The sequence below is a fragment of the Nicotiana tabacum genome, chromosome 14, assembly GCF_000715075.1.
Source record: "Nicotiana tabacum cultivar K326 chromosome 14, ASM71507v2, whole genome shotgun sequence".
Taxonomy (NCBI): domain Eukaryota; kingdom Viridiplantae; phylum Streptophyta; class Magnoliopsida; order Solanales; family Solanaceae; genus Nicotiana; species Nicotiana tabacum.
The window spans coordinates 2,391,816-2,406,058 of record NC_134093.1 but is presented as its reverse complement, the minus strand read 5'-3'; the positions used below and the strand labels follow the sequence as shown (position 1 = coordinate 2,406,058).

The 14,243-nt window shown below is 36.0% G+C and overlaps 1 pseudogene; it reads left to right on the top strand.

Annotated features, from left to right (window-relative positions):
- The first annotated feature begins 3,114 nt into the window (after positions 1–3,114).
- LOC107821760 (putative late blight resistance protein homolog R1C-3) overlaps positions 3,115–14,243 on the top strand; it is a 42,939-nt pseudogene continuing 31,810 nt past the window's right edge.

Here is a 14,243-nt window from a genome sequence, read left to right as displayed (position 1 = left end):
AATGAAGACCATCTGACATGCGCCCATCTTCAAAGGAAGTATGAACCATCTCGGTATGGAACAGTGCACTCCATAGTTTAAAAAACCTCCAAACCATCTCTCTCAGTATGGAACAGAGCACTCCAAGAGCACTCCATGAAGAAGTCAGAGACACTCTGCTCGAATCCAACACTCAGCTCTTTGAAAGAATCAGAGACACCTTGCTGGAATAAAATACATACACACAACAATGCTTGCCTATAAGGTCACTGGAAAACTCAAGCAGTGAATGCGCAACTACAAACACTGTCTTCTAAGTCTTTCCAAATCTAAGTACAAACACTGTATTCTTAAGTTTACAAGTGCCATAAAAGATAGAGGGAGTTAGAATACAAAAGAGAGTTATGTCAACATCCAGAAACCATTGTTGCTAAATATCGTTGGTGGTGAACGAGCCAAAACCATCACTGTTGTAATTCTTTATCAAAATTTAAAAGAACCCCTGTGATCCAAGAGAAACTGGACGTAAGTACCACACCAGTACTGAATCAGTATAAAAACTGTTGTGTCTTGCATTGCCTTAAAATTCATTGCATTCATTTCTATCTTATCTGCGCACCATACGAAAACTAGTCGACTAAACCAAACCTTAGTTAATTGAGTTTTAATAGTCCAACAATTCACCCCCCCTCTTGTACTTTCAAGAAGGTGAGAATGAAGAAGGTCCATTCTAGATATAGATATTATAGCAATGAAGATAGAAGGGCTAAGAAAGTGTATTCAATTCCTGCTATCACTGACGTTTTTGAAGGCTTCTGAAGATAGCCATTATGGAGAAGGTTTTATTCTCATTTTAAGAAGCAACTCGACAGATTTTTGTTCTTGATTGATACGGCACAACGGGTGAAACCAAAAGGTAAAAAAATAAATAGAATTTGTTAGTTAATTCTGGTGGCAACTAATAATGAAGGGTTACACCCCTTCAACTAAATTTAATATTTTTATTTATTTATTCATTTAAATAATTCAAATTATTAAAAATGGCATTTAGGTAATTCAACTTTTTATATATATATATATATATATATATATATATATATATATATATATATATATATATATATATTTGTAAAAGAGATAAGACTCAATGTTGAACTATATAATGTTGAACTATATAATATTAAGAGAGAGAGTGTGTTTGTAAAAGAATAATATTGAACTATATATAAATTGATATTTGTCCACCTGTAAATTAAATTAGGGAAAATGGTCATATTTGCTCCTGTACTCTTCGTAATTGTTTATATATATCCTTTTTCGAGTTATCGAATTTAAATGTCCTCAATGTTATACTTTGAATCACAAATACCCCTCCCCCTAACGAACATATGCAAAACATGGCGCTCTAGTGAATAATATACAAAAATAGGACTCAATTATGAATTTTGGGCGTTGAGTGTGGCCGGGGTATAAGCCCCGGTGCTTGAAGCGTGTAAGTTGATCACGAGACAAGAGCCTAGCAATTTACTCGATAAATGAATGACATGTGTTTGCATATAAACTTTTTTCACTTAACCATAATTAATTAATACTCCCTCCGTTTCAATTTATGTGAACCCATTTGATTGGATACGGAGTTTAAGAAAAGAGATAAGACTTTTGAACTTGTGGTGTAGAATGAATCACATATATTTTGTAGGGTTATAAATCATTGCATAAAGGTAAATTGTTTTCAAATAAGGAAAAAGGTCATTCTTTTTGGCACGGACTAAAAAGGAAATAGGTTCACATAAATTGAAACAAAGAGAGTATATATTTTCACTGTATTAAATCACTTAATCATGGTAAGTTGACATGGTTTACAACTTTTTTGGATGGTTGTTACCTATTGGCTATTGTATTGTATCGTATTGTTACTTTAAATACAATATTTATTTTTATTGATATTGGAATTTTATTGTATCGTATCGTTAAATCCATCGTTACGTAACGATGAAAAATGATACTTTATGGAACGATGGATTTGGTGTGGTGGCGTCGTTTCCTTGCTTTTTTTCTTTCATCTTGCCCTTCCTTATTATTTAATAATCATATTTTATCCTTTGCTCTACTTTTTTACATAGCATTTTTTCTTAGTAATGTTGCAAGTTTATTCTTCATATTGTTAGTGCGAGACATCATGAAACGACCCTTATACAACTATTTAGATTTCCTATCGGGCTCTCCAATCTAATTCAAGGTCCAATCATTATACAATGCATTAATAAATAGAAAATTTTGATTTGTAGTAGAAGGTAATTGCGAAGTCTTGATAGCCCCTCTAGCATTCGAATATTTCCTTGAAGCCTAAATATGCAATGTAAGGATATTTACAATTTTTTAGAAAAACCCCAGACCAGATGTTTAGAATCAAACAAGTATCAACAGTCTGCTTTCTCTGCTTTTGCTGGGGAATTATTCGGCGTGTTATATCAACAGAACAGAAGAAAAGAAGAGATTTCGAGTTTTTTGTTGATCATGCAACACCCGGATATGAACCGGGGAAAAAAGGATTTGCAGACCTCTGCCTTACCACTCGGCCATGTCGCCAAAATGCTACAAAAACAAAATAGATGAAAACTTTCCCGGATTACTGAACTGCTTTTTATTGTACTTGCACCTTGAGTTCTGTTTTCCTTAATTTTTCCTAAAAGTCAAAGAAATCCTAATCCTTCTTCCCTTTTGATTGGGTTTGATTCATCCTTTCAATTTCGATTGAGTCTATCTCCAAATTCATAATGTTCAAAGCTTTCTCTTACCTTTCTATTGAAAAATCAAATGTGGATTTTCAGTCGCAAAATCCAAAATTCAAATTTCTGAAAATCGGAGCCATTAACTATTGACTTAGAATGCATGAATGATTCTTGGATTTGAATCTCCAAATTTTGTGTTCCTAATGATATAAGAAAATACAACTTGATATATAACTAATCAGTATGGATTGATACAATCTATCCAAATGTTGTATTTATTAAACAATACAATACGCGATACATTATAAAATGACATGTAACAACAATCCAAACAAGTTGTTAGTGAAGATTGATATAATATAAGTTGGGTGAACTTGCAAGAATTTCTACTTTATGTAGAGAAATGGCTCATAACGACATTGAGGATGTGTTGGATCACTTAAGAAGGATTAAGAGTAGAGGAAATCTGAATGTAGTCAAGATTGAGACTCTTGAAATAGAGCTCAGATTTTTGAGAACCTTTTTAAAGTATTCTCATTCTCTTTTGCCTGATTCCTTAGTCAAAATCACAAAGAAGGCTCAATCGATTGTGGAAATGCTTAACTCGGTTTTTGGTGGAATTTCAGATGAATACAAAACTAACCTTAATGTGGAAAGGATAGTAACACAGTTGCTGGTATTCATTGATTGTATTACCAGATTAAGTTACAGTTATGAGATGAATGATTTCTCATTCTATCTGTCGGAATATATGGATTGCGTCGACAAGAATCTAAACTATGCACTGAGGTACTTTTTCTCGTCTGACCCTTTTTTCAGTAAAGAAGTCAAAATTCTTCAGAAGACAGACAGATATTTCAAGCAATTGAAATGCATTCAAAAGAGAATGAGGTTTCTGATATACTTATATGACACTGAGATTAATGGCTACAGGTTTGAGCATCCGAATGCAAATCATGGCTAAAAACGTCGGACAATTCTATCTTGCTCTTTGGATTAATAAGGATATATATGATACATCTGATATCGAGAGTAAACCTCCTTTTCTACTATGCCTGGTTGTGCTAGTGGAGCTTGAAATGAAGAGGATTTTTCTCTGTGAACTAAAGGCTTCAAAGCTTATTCGATCGATAACTTTTAAGGACAAGAAACTACAAAAAGAATTTTCATATCATCTCCAATGTCTGCTGGTGTATCTCAAAAACAAAAAGCTTGAGAATTTTCCTAACAATGTCTCTGCTCAAGATATTGATGTGGCAATAGAGTTCTTGTTGGTTTTTCTTGTTGATGCGTCGAAACATCTTATTAGTGGTAGGATTTTGAATGATATCTTGGAAAAGGTGGGATCTCTTGTGGGTGATGTTCTGTGTGTTATTCAAAAGCTTCTTCCTTGCTCTATAACCAAAGATGACTCTAGCGATATAAATCTTTGCTCGAGACAGATATTGGAGAAAACTGAAAATCTAAAGGCGCAAGTGGAGAAGTACTACAAATCCTTTAAATTTACTCCATCGCAGTTTCCCACAGTTGGTAGATTGAGCTTTTTGGATTCTCTTTTAAGGAAATTGAATGAGATATTGAAATATGAAACATGTTTAGATTTCATATTGTCATTTTAGAGAAAGAGCTCTCATCTCTAACATCCCTTTTCAGAGATATCGCGAAAGTGCACCATGAACATGAAATTCTTAAAGATTTTCAGAGGCGTACGATCAATTTGGCATATGAAGCTGAGATTGCCATTGACTCTATTCTTGCTCAATATAATGCTCTTTGGCATTCTTTTTGCTCACTTCCTTCAATCATAAAAGAGGTCATTGATCTTAGGCCCTGCACTGCGGTTGAGCCATCTAAACATCTATCAATTCAACATAGCAATCCTATGAATGATGAGGAGATAGTAGGTTTTGAGAATGACATGAAAAGAATAATTCGGCATCTAATTCAAGGAACAAATGAGCTAGATGTCATCCCAATTGTTGGGATGGGGGGACAAGGTAAAACAACTTGTGCTAGAAAGTTGTATAATGACGACATCATTGTTTCTCATTTTGATTTTCGAGCATGGTGCATCGTTTCCCAAACATATAACCGGAGAGAGCTATTACAAGAGCTTCTCAGACAAGTTACCGATTACAAGGATAAGGGAGTTAATGATGACGTCCTTGCCGACATGTTAAGGAAACACTTAATGGGGAAGAGATATCTCATTGTCTTGGATGATATGTGGGATTTTATGGCATGGGAGGACTTAAGATTATCATTTCCAAATGCTGAAAATGGAAGCAGAATGATAGTTACAACTCGACTTGAGGAAGTGGGTAAGTATGTCATGCACAATATTGATCCTTATTTCCTTCCATTCCTCACACCAGAAGAGAGTTGTCAATTGTTGCAGAAAAAAGTGTTTGAAAATGAAGGTTGCCCGCCTCAACTAGAAGATGCGAGTCTAGCAGTTGCAGAAAGATGCAAAAGATTGCCTGTATACGGTCGAAATTGATTTCGGCCTTCGTACTACTGATCGGGGTCGAAATATAATGGATCGAAGAAAGTCTTTATAATATCGAGATGAGATCCGAAGAAGATACGAACGAGCTTCGATTTTCGGGGACAGATCAAACACCGAGTTCGAAGTCGTTATCGAGCTCGGGTCCAAATCAAACTGTGTTGAGATGTTATGGAATCGAGCTTGAGGGGTGATAATTGGCTTAATGTATGCATATTTTGATATATATCGCCTCACATTTTGCTCATGTCTCGACGATTTGAGATGTTTAATATGATTATTTGTGCTAAATTTTGGTATTTCTATGTGTAGGGATCATTCGGATGCAATTTGGGACGAAAGAGCGCAAATTGGAGCGAAATTGGGACAAAAATGCAAAAAGTGAAATTTGAGGGCCACAGCGAGCGTGGGGCGCTGGCTGTGGCGCAATTTACAGTAGCCAAGAAATTTGAGCGCCAGGGCCAGCGCCCCACGCTGTCCTGGACGCTCAAGACGGGAAAGTGTCCTATTTCGATTGGGACTCGGTTATTTCGACCCCAAGACGCCCCAACTAATATAAAAGCCAACCTAAACCTATTTTGGAGGAGGGAGGACGTTTTTGAGAGGAAAACACAAGCACAGAGCCGCCGTGGAGGCCGAAATTCATCAAGTTCCATTTTTCTTCCACCAAACTTAGTAACTTTTATATTTCTTTGTATGATTTGTTGTTTGGCTACCATGTCTATGTGGAGCTAAACTTCACATTTTAGGGTTGTGGTTCTTTCATGACTATTGTTATTCTGATATTGATTTTGCCTTCTTGATTTATCATATTGGTTTATTTATTCAATCTTGCGCTTAATTATTTAATTGCTTGATCACCAATTGAATATTATCTACGAATCTAGAATTGAACTCGAAAGTGGGAATTCTATATTGCATATAGGATTGAGTAGGGCAAGTTCTTGAACTCGGACATCGGGGAACGGATTCGTGGTTAGGATAGACATATACCTAATTGCCTTGCTTGGTTGATTTACAGGAATTATAAATGCGTTCTTGTTGATTCTAACTCCATAGACATATAGGCGTTAGGTTAGCTTGAATAGGCGAGTAAGAACTCGACAGATTCTTATGAGCAATATTAACCCTGTCAACCAATAAGCTAGATAAATTAATCGGTCAATTTAATTTAAGAAAACAATAGGATTGTTAGATAGCCCATAACCCTAGATCGTTTTCATTACATTGATATCATAAAAAATCTGCTCTTTTTCTGTTCAAAGTTCATTATTTATATTTTTTATTTAATTAGTTTAGAATAAAATATTTTTAGGTTTAATTCTTGTTTAGATAATTAGGATAGTCTAATTTAGTTAATAGTTAATCATAAGTCCTCGTGGGTTCGACATCCGACTTTTAGTCACTTTATTACTTGACGACCGCGTATACTTGCGTGAGTGTGTTTGGTCGCAATAAGTTTTTGGCGCCGTTGCCGGGGACTTAGAAATTAGCTATTTTTCTAGATTAGATATTTGTTTTTCTATTCTTTCTTTAGTTGAGTTAGTATTTTTTTTTATTTTTTATTTTAGCATGGCATCTTGGAATGAGAATTATTCGAATGATGGTTATTCTTATTTTGATGATCCCTGTCCATATTGTGGAGGACCCCACTGGTGGAAAAATTGTCAGAATGTTCCCGGGAGCGAGTTGTGCGCACAATCTCAATCCTTCAAGTGGAATATTTGTAATATGTGTGGTGGTCAAGATAGCCATTGGGATGGTTGTCCTAATTCTTTTCAACCTTCTCAGAGCCCTTATTATGATCTTTCTAACAATATTTGTGAGTTTGATAGGGGCAATGAAGTGCAGGATATGGAACATGATGCATATATTAGGTATATTATGAGGCAAGTAGCAGAGCAACATGATGAACTCAAAAAAGATATGAAAAGAATGACGGCAACAATCATAAGAATGAAGGCTAATATGGAAGAATTGAATGAAGAGAGCGAGTTTCAAGAAAAGGAAAATTTCGAAAAAGTGGAGATTTTGAGCCAAACATGGCTAGTGGAACAATCTGAAAAGTTAGAAATATATGAGGCTCAACGTGAGGAAATTACTGATAGGACGAGACACTTTATAGAAGGAAGAGTTGAACTGGGACAGGAGATTGAAAATTTTGGCACTGATATTCACGACTTGGGAGCTAAATTAATTGCAAAGGTTGATGCGTCTAACGCCCAACAAAATAGTTCTGAGTTGTGTGAAGCTGAAAAGGAGCTTATACGCCAAATTGAGGAGCTAAAAGGGGAGAGTAAATCATTCGTCCATACTTGTATTGATGATGTCCATGTCGAGGAAAGCACTCTAGAGTCATGTGAGGAAGTAAATAATATTATATGTGAAGACTCTAGTGTGTGTACATATGAGGATGTAAAGAGTAATACAATTCTAAAGTTAGGGTGTATTGGTCCTCATTCCATACATTTTTCAAAATTGTGTTTGGATGATGACATGGAAATCGAGTCATCTGAGCCTTTGGAGGAGCCAATGGATGAGGAACGGGGTGCTTACATTCTTGAATTCGTCGTGCCAGAGAGACAAAATTACATACCTCATCCGAAGGCCAAGAAGTGTAAAACGCGATATTGGTTGCTTGGCCCAATTAAATTTGTCTCACCGCCTCGGGAGCATAATAGAAAGCTTGAAGCCAAATTAGGGGCGCAATTCATAAGTTCGAGGTGAAGGCAAAAAGTAGTTCACGTCGTGCTGCGACGTTAAATTAGGCGCTTGTTGGGAGGCAACCCAGCTTTACTACCTTCTTTTATTTTTGTTTTTATTATATTATTTTTGTAGTGTATGTTTTTATTTTTTTTTAGGATTATGAGCATAGGAAGAAAGTCATTGGAAGAGTGCAAAAACAAGCTAGATGGTGAGAACTAAGTGTGTGGTGCCCGCACAAAGGACCATCCATGGGAGAAGTCTGAGTACCCCGTGAGCTGCTATTGCTTCGGCCTTTGGTCTTTCAGGGAGTTTCTTGTCCACCCTTGTTGTTATTTTTACTTTATTTGTGCATTGAGGACACTGCACTTTTTTAAGTGTGGGGTGGAAGATTCTCTATTCTTTCTATAGTATTATATTAGTATATTGTTAATTTCTTATCTTTTTATTGCTAGCTAGCTTCTTATTTTTAATAGCATAGTTAATAGAATTAATGGTGTAGTATAGTAGTAATAGTTTTAGTAGCTTATTTATAAAAAAAAAGATAAAAATAAAAATAAAACAGAAAACAATTGAGAAAAAAAATTGAAAATTTATTTTTGGACTTTTCCCGACGATGGATCTCCTAGACAATTTTCTTGAGGGATTAAAGTCTAAACAAAAAAAAAATTTAAAAAATAGAAAAATCCAAAAATATGTTTTTTTTGTAGCAATAATCCCCTGTGGTTTTTCTTTGTGCTTCGGTTCTTTTCCATGGGTTGTAGTTTGAACCGGGTAATTTTCTTTTTCTTTGAGAATAGATTAGAGTTTAGAAAATAAATGGAGGAAGAAATATGAGAATCATAGGGGCTCTTGACTTCTTTGATAGTAGCATATTCAGGCTTTGGCATGTGTAGTGCTTTTCCTATGTTTTAAAATTAATCATGAAGCCTTTATAAATTGGATAGCATGTTTTGTGGCACCTATTTCTCGTTTTCTTGACTTGTGTTCACTTTGCGCTTAATGCTCAATATCTCGTGGCTCCGTGAATACTTGCATTGTTGGAGAGTCGGAATGTGACCGTCCTTAGCGAGTCATGTGCCATGTGTGGTGAGATTTTTGTGTAGTCCATGTATTGTACTTGTGTCTAGAACTTGCCCGGTATGTGAGTTGAAGCGAAATTTTAGGTGATGCTCGGTTTGAGAAATAATTTTAGGCTTTCTTTGATCTTTTTGAGCTTATTGCATACCATAAAAAATATTTATCCCTATTTACCCTTTTGAGCCTATAGACTTTTATTTGGTACCCACATTACAAGCCTATGCCTTTTTTTGTTCTTAATTGACATTGGTTTGATCCTTTTACCTCTTAAAGTACTTTAATTGTGAAATGAACGCTAAAAGAAGTAAGAAGGGACTAAGTGTGGGGTGGCTTTTGCGTGGAACCAATGGAAGAAAGAAGGGTGCACTTATTTTGTAAAATAATACACCACTAGCGGAAATTGAAAAAGAAAAAAAAGAAGAAGAGAAAAATCTGGAAAAAAAGAAAGAAAAATATAGATGAATAAATTGTTGTCTTGTTCTTGCTAGTGGGTATGAATTAAAGTAGTGATTAAAGAAAGAGGAAATATTGTTGGGAGTGATATTATTTGTGAAATTGAAGTGGTGTTGAAGAATTTGTGCTTAAGTTATTTGGTGATGTGTTAAAGTGTTTAGGAGGTTGAGTCACTATTCCTAAAATATATCCTACCCGTCCCTTAGCCCACATTACAACCATGAAAAAGTCCTAATTGATTTTAGATCGAGCGAGCTTAGATTAGTAGAGATTTACATTAAGGGCAAGCCTATAGTACCAATTATATGCATGTGACTTCTTTTGTGAGAGTGAGCAATTGTTTTGATATATATGTGAGCATGAGATTCGAATGTGTGGATTGATTTAACTCTCTTTGCTTTTGTTATGAGGGCACATGATTTCACGAGGGATAGGTAGCATTATTAGACTTCTTTACGATGTTGAGTGTTCAAGCCATGAGTGCATTGTGACATTGAGTCGGTTTTTGAGCCTAGGATTGTTATGAGCATGTTGTCTATGTTTGAATATTTTTGAAGTATAGCATAAGTTAAAAGGAAGTGTATGTGATAACATATGCTAGAGTTTAATTGTTGCTATCAACCATGGTCATTGGTGGAGAGTGCTCAAAGATAGAGTTATATGTTGGTTGACTTGAGGACGAACAACGTTTAAGTGTGGGGTGTTGATAATTGGCTTAATGTATGCATATTTTGATATATATCGCCTCACATTTTGCTCATGTCTCGACGATTTGAGATGTTTAATATGATTATTTGTGCTAAATTTTGGTATTTCTATGTGTAGGGATCATTCGGATGCAATTTGGGACGAAAGAGCGCAAATTGGAGCGAAATCGGGACAAAAACGCAAAAAGTGAAATTTGAGGGCCACAGCGAGCGTGGGGCGCTGGCTGTGGCGCAATTTACAGTAGCCAAGAAATTTGAGCGCCAGGGCCAGCTCCCCACGCTGCCCTGGACGCTCAAGACGGGAAAGTGTCCTATTTCGACTGGGACTCGGTTATTTCGACCCCAAGACGCCCCAACTAATATAAAAGCCAACCTAAACCTATTTTGGAGGAGGGAGGACGTTTTTGAGAGGAAAACACAAGCCTAGAGCCGCCGTGGAGGCCGAAATTCATCAAGTTCTATTTTTCTTCCACCAAACTTAGTAACTTTTATATTTCTTTGTATGATTTGTTGTTTGGCTACCATGTCTATGTGGAGCTAAACTTTACATTCTAGGGTTGTGGTTCTTTCATGACTATTGTTATTCTGCTATTGATTTTACCTTCTTGATTTATCATATTGGTTTATTTATTCAATCTTGCGCTTAATTATTTAATTGCTTGATCACCAATTGAATATTATCTACGAATCTAGAATTGAACTCGAAAGTGGGAATTCTATATTGCATATAGGATTGAGTAGGGCAAGTTCTTGAACTCGGGCATCGGGGAACAGATTCGTGGTTAGGATAGACATGTACCTAATTGCCTTGCTTGGTTGATTTACAGGAATTATAAATGCATTCTTGTTGATTCTAACTCCATAGACATATAGGCGTTAGGTTAGCTTGAATAGGCGAGTAAGAACTCGACAGATTCTTATGAGCAATATTAACCCTGTCAACCAATAAGCTAGATAAATTAGTCGGTCAATTTAATTTAAGAAAACAATAGGATTGTTAGATAGCACATAACCCTAGATCGTTTTCATTACATTGATATCATAAAAAATCTGCTCTTTCTTTGTTCAAAGTTCATTATTTATATTTTTTATTTAATTAGTTTAGAATAAAATATTTTTAGGTTTAATTCTTGTTTAGATAATTAGGATAGTCTAATTTAGTTAATAGTTAATCATAAGTCCTCGTGGGTTCGACATCCGACTTTTAGTCACTTTATTACTTGACGACCGCGTATACTTGCGTGAGTGTGTTTGGTCGCAACAAGGGGCAAAAGCTAACCGATATCGAGCCCGAAGTCACTACCAGACCCCGAGTCAGCATCGAGCTCAGGTCCGCATCGAGCTCTAAAAACAATACCGACCGGCACCGAGTCCGATCAAGCTCGAGCTCACAGACAAGAGCCGTTGCAACCGCACTAAGGGAGGGAATCCCGGCGGGAATTAGGAAAAAACTGATTTATCATGGGTTCCCTACTATGTATTTTTAATTATATCTAAATTAGTATCCTCCACTATAAAGAGGATGGCTACATTTCTGTAAAGGACGGTTTTTGTTTGGCTTACATTGTAACTAAAACACAATACACTCCTATATTGAAGAATTATTCTTTTTAAGCTTGATAAATTGATTTATCTCGTTTAGTCCTTAAAATCGCCTTCTTTCCAACTTTGTTTATTTTGCATTCTTTGCAATCCGTATTTGGTATTTCAATTTGTCCTTATGATTTGTATTAAGTTATACCATATGTCCTTAGAACTATGTACAAATTCAACTCTATCCGTTTTTCGGGTAAACATTACCTCTGGTGATTGTCTTGGTATCTGGAATTATCAAAAAAAGGAAAATGGAAAAATATTGGTGGCATGGGGTTAAAAATTCTCTATTTTCCTCTCTTGGTGATTCTGAAGAATATAGTCTTTCGACTATGCAGTTGAGTTATGATAACTTACCTGATCATTTAAAACCTTACCTTCTTTACATGGGGATGTTTCCCGAGGATGCAAGAATTCCAGTGTCTAAATTGATAAGTTTATGGATCGCGGAAGGCTTCGTGCAGAACGTTGAATCTGGGAGATTAACGGAAGAGGCAGCTGAAGGTTACTTGACGGATCTCAGTAGCAGTAACGTGGTAATGGTTTCAAGGAGATGATATAACGGTAAAGTCAAATATTGCCAGGTTCATGATATCGTGCTTCACTTTTGCTTGGAGAGGAGTAGAAAAGAAAAGATAATGTCGGCAGTGAAGGGGCATTATAGCCACTTTCAACCTTCTGATTGGAAGGAAAGTCGAGTGAGATTCAGTTTCAGTAATGAGCTTTCTGAGATTGCATTTCCGCGCTCCAAAACACTGAAGCCTTTCCACCAACATTTAAGGTCACTAGTAATGACGAATGACAAAAGACAATTTACTAAATGGAATCCCTTCCATCAGGTTAGTAAATTGAGACTTCTTAAAGTCTTGGATTTGAGTTCCTATGGAGCGTTTTATTTGTCGTTAGCTACATTTAATCCACTAATTCACCTGAAGTACCTTGCAGTTTCCACACTAGAATTCTATTTCCATCCAAAATCACATCTGCCCCATCTAAAAACTTTAATTGTCAAGTCTAGTATTCATTATTCTGAAACTTTAGTGTTACCAGCTATCTTTTGGAAAATGGAAATGTTAAGGCATGTTGAGGTTGATTTTAATTTGGATAAAGATAAGCATTGGATCTTTGAAGATTCCTCTAAATTGGAAAATTTGAGGATATTAAGGAAATTTGCAATTGATAGTCATGATGCTGGTAGCGTGGATGTCTTATTACGGAGGTGTCCTAATCTTCAAGAACTTGTGATCGAATTTTGGGGAGATGAAGAACACTCTGCAGTGATTTGTCCCAAATTGGAGTGTCTTACCCAGCTTCAATTCCTTCGCCTTTCTGTTGACGGGCACCTAGTTGTATCCAAGTTACACTTGGATTTAAATTTAAAGAAGTTGGTACTACAGGGGGCTCATATAGAAAGCGCCATTTCCTTCATCGCGATACTACCAAGTCTAGAGTATCTCCAATTAAGGTATCTGAATTCTGATCAACCCGAGGAGTGGTGCCTTGAAACTGGTGTTAAGTTCCGTAAACGGAAGTTCTTGAAATTGACTTATATATCTCAAGGTGGAAAGCCTCAGAGGAATCTTTTCCCTTGCTTGAAACACTTGTTATAAAAGGGTGTTACCATCTCGAGGAGATCCCCTTTAAATTTGCAGATATTCCAACACTGAAACAGATTTAGTTGATTCGGTGCAACAAAGAATCTCTGGAGGCTTCAGCTGTGAGAATTAAGAAAGAAGTCAAAGATACTGAAAGATGCAACCGTACTGACCTCATTATTGAAGTAAGTATAAACTGTTGCGGAAGCCAAATGTATATAGTGTGAATGAGTCACAACTACTATACCAAAAATTATGACAACCACTAAATAATAAACAAGACAATAAGACAACAATAAAAGAACACCAGAATTTACGAGGTTCGGCCAATTTTGCCTACTTCCTCGGACACAAACAATATTTTATTCCACTCTAAAATTACAAGTGAAATAATACTAAAGAGAGAAGATACAAATGCCTTAAGAAGATAAAAGGCAAATGAGAGGTGTGTTTAAATCCTAAACATTAGGCCTCCTTTTATAGGGTGAAATTCCCATTTAAAATTGTCATCCACCGATGTGGTACTTTTGCCAATTTCAACAAATCTCCACCTTGGCAAAATTCCACATCTTCAATTTTCTCTCAATAACAAATTTTGGTTGTGTCTTCATCTTCAATCTTTAGTGTTCAACAATGTTGATCAAATCCAAACAATGTTGAAACTTGACCGCAGTCACCACTTTTGTCAGCATATCAGCAGGGTTCTCCGTAGTATGAATTTTCTTCACCGTGACTCCACCTTCTTCTATGATTTCTCGTACGAAATGATACCGAACATCAATGTGCTTCGTCCTTGCATGATAAACTTGGTTCTTCGCTAATTGAATAGCACTTTGACTATCACAAAAAATTGTAATATTTTTTTGTTCAATACCAAGCTCCTTTAGCAACCCCT